Genomic DNA, 5273 nt, shown 5'->3' on the forward strand with positions numbered 1-5273 from the left:
TTGCATGTATCTGTCCAATTTTTCCAACACCATTTATTGAAGATACTGTCTTTATTCCATAGTATATTCTTGCCTTCTTTGTCATGTACTAAGTGAGCATATAGCATGGATTTATTTCTGGGTTCTCTATTCTGTTCTATTGATCAATGTATCTGTTTTTATGTCAGTACCATGCTGTTTTGATTACTGTAGACTTGTATAGTTTGATATCAGGTAGCGTGATACCTCCAACTGTGTTCTTTCTCAGGATTGCAGTGGCTATTTGGGGTCTTTTATGGTTCCACATACATTTTTGGATTATTCGTTCTAGTTCTGTGAAAAATGCTATTGGTATTTTGACAGGGATTGCATTGAATCTATAGTTTGCTTTGGTTAGTATGGTCATTTTAATGATGTTAATTCTTACTACCCATGAGCACAGTATATACTTCATTTATTTGTATCTTCTTCAATTTCTTTTTTCAATGAACAGGTCTTTTACCTCCTTGGTTAATTTGATTCCCATGCAATTGATGGTTTTAGGCTGAGCTGTGACTTGAACAGATTTCATTTTATTTTATTTTATTTTATTTTATTATTTTACTTTATTTTATTTTTATGCCTATAGCACCCGGTCTTCCTAGGTAGTCTCCCATCCAAGTAACTAACCAGGCCCGACCCTGCTTAGCTTCCGAGATCAGACGGGACAGGATGTGTTCATGTTGGCATGGCTGTAGACAGCTTTTCATTTTAGAACAATCACTCAAGGGTTAGCATGGAGAATGAACTGTAGCATACAGGAGTGAATGCAGAAAGACTATTATGCGGTGAAAGTTCTTAGATGACAGGACATGGAAGGAGTTGAGGTACAGGCTGGTGGCAGCAACAAGAAGGAGTAGTATGTGGAGGGGTAATAGTTTGGGGCGTGGAGTCATATGGACCTGCTTGCAGATCCAGTCCCCAACCTTTTTCAGCCATGTGTGTCAGCTGAGTTACTTAACTTCTCTTAATTAATTTAATTAACTTCTCTTAAGCTTAATTTCCTCATCTATGAAATGGCGATGGTAATGGCACCTGCTTCATAGGATGTTGAGTAGTTGTGAGGATTAAAGGAGGTGATTTATGTAAAGCCTTTAGCTCTTAGAAAAGGCTCAGTAAAACTGGGTATTCAAAATTATGAATCTTGATAACCAAAGCAACTGATTTTCTCAGTTCAGGACTTGTATATACTTTCTTTGGAGGGCAAAAAATTATTCTCAGGTGGAATTAATCGAGGGTTTATAAATCCAGATGATTCAAGAGGACTTGACTGAATAAAGTAACTATCATTTGCCAAGGTGGTGTCTTTAAATAAGAAAAATCATTAAATATTATTCATAAGTATGTGAAAGAACATATAAAATGCAGGTATCATATTGCCTCAGATTTTAGCTAGTAAGCTGAACAAAAACCTAAGAATGAAATTGTAAGAAATTATTTAGGACACTCATTCTTCATGATATTTTCTGTGTTGACTTTGGAAGCTGTGAAAAGGCAGTTTCACTTGAGTTAGAATGTATTTTGATTAGCTTAAATTACAAGTAGTCTTTCCATTACTCTCAACCCTATATCTTTGGGTTGATAGTCTGAAGAGGCTTCTGAACATGAAGCCCACTGATGGTAGTTTGACTTCCATAGCCAAATGCTCGGGCTCCCACTAGTCACTTGGCATTTTGAAAGGACATGATTTTTATATGGATGGATGCATAAGTGAGATCTTTATATAGTTTCAGTAATATCCAAATAATTTTATGTGTATTTATGTGATAGTGGCAAACCTTAAAAACCAAGTTTTTAATAGACCTGGCTACTGTTAGACTTCATCTTCATAAATAATGTTTTCTAATAGAAAGCAGGAGGTAAAATGCCTTTTCGATAAATGGCACTTTTTGGAACAAAATCACATTAATTTTTTTGGTATTTGATATGTTTAACATATTTTTTACAATTTAAGAACAAAATGAAAAGATGTAATTTGAAGAGGGTGCAGGTAAAGTAGAGGAAACTTTTATAGGAAGTAAAATGTAAAAGAATTGCTCTGTCATAGTGTAGTTATAGTAGGATCAGGCTGAAATAATGCGGCATTCTTTAATCGAGAACAAGAGTTATTGAATAAATAATTTATCATTAGGCTCTGACTTTGATGGAATGTTAAACAAACATGATTTATTTGGCATTTTCCCAACATAATGTAGGATTAGTGTGCGATATTGGTGTGTTTAACTAGCTGTGACAAATGAGGCAAAGTATAGAGTTGAGTCTAAAAAGGTACTTCTAAAAGTTTTTTTCAGAGTTAATTTTAAATGTGCTAATTATACTAAAGTTTTAGCCACTCTCCTTTGAATATAAAATGTGTGTATAGTCAGCCAAAGTAAGGCCATAATTATTCTTAAGATACTGTTATATAAATGTAATTCCACTAACGTAACTACAGCCTTTTATGCAAAAGTACAAATCTTTAAAATGCATGCATCACTGACCAAATATAGACAAATGCCTAATAGCCAGAAATACATTAAAACAATGCAAAAGATGACTGTATGCCAGCAATGTAGTGATTTGAAATACCTCATTTTGCTTGTCAATATGAGAAAACATGCTGCCCTAGGAGAGTGTGATGTTTAATTATGGATTTCTCTTTGTGCATCCCAGAAAAAAAAATGCTTCCCTCTTGTCTTTGGCATTGAATTCCAGTTCAATCATGTAAATCTTCAAGGCTCATTGTGGTTGCTCAATAAAAGGCTATTTGAATATCCTTTCATACAAAATTGTTCCTTTTCCAGAGGCTGAAATGCATTTTACTCAATATTTAGTATTCTGGCTCTAAAAGCATTTTTTGTATTCTGGCTCTAAAACCTGAGAATTGCATTTGCAGGTCTGATTAGTAGCAGTCACACTTCAGATTGTTAGATCTTGCATAGATTAAACTTTTTGTGCTTTGTAATTCCTAGATAATTTTGCTCAGCTAATACATTAACTTAGCAATTTTTCACTTAAACTTTTGTAATTTCCTATGTGTTTCATTTATATTTTCTGTAGTAATTAGGCATCCTAGATCTAATCATTTGTTGTTATAAAACTTAAAATGGCAAGATTTGATGAATCTTCCAAGTTTGGGAAGAGGTATTGTGATCAGATCCAAGATTCTTTTCTTTTGAATCTTTTGTCTTAAACAGTCAATCATGTCATATTTTAAGTAGATTAAGTGACTAACATAAAAATGTAATATTTTCAATATTACATTTAGAACATAGTATTAGAAATTTTGGACATGGTCTGATTTTTTTTTCAATGTGATTTGATACTCTAACTTTAGATGAATAGGAATATATTTACAAAACAAATTATTTAAATGTTTAAAAAACACTTTAAATTTTACTAAATCTTATATTGGTTACTAGTTAATAAAAATGTGTACTTTACCAGTAGATTAAGATTGTTAATGTTTCATTGCCAGGATGCAAGTTTTTGATTTTTTACTACTTTTAATTTTTATTTTATTTATTTATTTTCCAAAACAATCTATTTATCTCTTTCTTTCTTTCTTTCTTTATTGTTTTTTTATAGTGACATTGGTTAATGAAATCCAATAAGTTTCAGTTGTACACTTTAACAATAAGGCATATATATGTATTTACACTGTGTGTTCACCTTCCATAGTTAGGTTTCTTTCTGTCACCACAGTCACCACATATTTGATCCCCTTTACTGCGCCTACCTTCCCCACTCCCCCCACCCCCTACCTTCTGGTAACCACTAGTCTATAGTCCATGTCCATGAGTCTGTGTTTGGCCTGTTCATTTGTTGCTTTTAAGTTTATATGCCACATATAAGTGATATGTGATTTTCAACTTTTTCTGTCTGGCTTATTTCGCTTAGCATGATTTACTATTTTTAAAATTGTCACTAAAGATAAAGTATAGGGTCCATTTAAGCTATCTTTTGGTTATCCTTCACATTAAAACTAAGTCCAACTTTTTACAGTTTTGCTAATTATTGCCAGGACCCCCATGTCCCTAGGCATGAGCTGCAGTTCAATCTTAGGTGTCCTGTTTGTGCAACAAAGAGACACACACTTGTGATATGCACATATTTAGGGCTTAATATCTGTAAAGAGGAGGCAGCCACTATCATCTTCATTATAGGGTCCTTCATTATAGTAGTGGTATTTATTTACTAGCCTAATTAAGTTAAATTACTCAGAATGATCTTGTTAAATTATTTTGTCTGTTTACAAAGAAATGCTTTGTAACATAAGAAATGTTAAACGTATCGGGGGATTCAAAGGCATGACCTTTTATTGGGTATGGTAAATGATTTATAACAAGAAGACTCTAGGTTAATTAAACAAATTAGTCAATGGTATAAGAAGCATAGCTGACAAGAGATGCAATTTACATTAATTTTTCCTGTTTATAAGCATTTAACCTAAATTTGGTATTTATTCATTCCATTTGGGTGTGCCAGCATTATCGTCGTTAAGAAATAGTATTTCTCAGTTGTGTTAGACATATGACAAAGAATTCAGGGATATTTCCCAATTCCTAAATAATTAACTTGAAAACAGTAACTTGTTAGGGTAATAGGCATGATGAATATAAAGCTGTTGAATTAATCAGCCAACAAATTGCTAAAGCAAATGTTGTGGGGCATGAGATCTGTGCCCAGTGAAGGAGTTAGTAAAGGAAGGCAGCTCAGTGCAATGATTCATTACATGTCCTCTGGAATTAGGCAGCTCAGGTTTCCTGCCTGATTCTGCTTCTTGCTAACTTGGACCACATACTTTTCTTCCTTGAGCCTCAATGTCTGCATCTGTAAAATGAGGATGCTAACAGCGGTGCCTAGTTCACAGAGTTGTTTGGTAGATTAAATGAGATGATCTATTCCAGGGTTCCCCAATCCCTGGGCCACAGACCTGGTCTGTGGCCTGTGAGGAACCGGGCTGCACAGCAGGAGGTGAGCGGTAGGCCAGCGAGAGAAGCTTCATTTGTATTTGCAGCTTCTCCCCAGTGCTGGCATCACTGCCTCAGCTCCACCGCAGATCATCAGGCATTTGATTCTCATAGCAGCACCAGTCCCTGTTGTCAAAAAGGTTGGGGACTGCTGATCTATTCAAGTGTCTAGTATATATGCTTACAGTAGGTATTACATAAAGACTCAGAAGTGAGAATTCTTTCTTTGAAATATGAAATATGAAACAGAATAAGAAGATGATTCAAGTGGCAGAGGTTTGAAAGAGGAGGTCGATTCTAAAT

The 5273-nt window shown here is 34.3% G+C and overlaps 1 protein-coding gene and 1 pseudogene across 2 annotated transcripts in view; one reads left to right on the plus strand and one right to left on the minus strand.

Moving 5' to 3' along the window:
- RELN (reelin) overlaps nt 1-5273 on the plus strand; it is a 482573-nt gene that overhangs the window by 73645 nt on the left and 403655 nt on the right. The gene's annotated exons all lie outside the window — the stretch shown is intronic.
- Nucleotides 599-718, minus strand: LOC111743150 (annotated as a pseudogene).

This window comes from Pteropus vampyrus, unplaced genomic scaffold (genome assembly GCF_000151845.1).
Source record: "Pteropus vampyrus isolate Shadow unplaced genomic scaffold, Pvam_2.0 Scaffold107, whole genome shotgun sequence".
In the NCBI taxonomy this organism is placed as follows: Eukaryota; Metazoa; Chordata; class Mammalia; order Chiroptera; family Pteropodidae; genus Pteropus; species Pteropus vampyrus.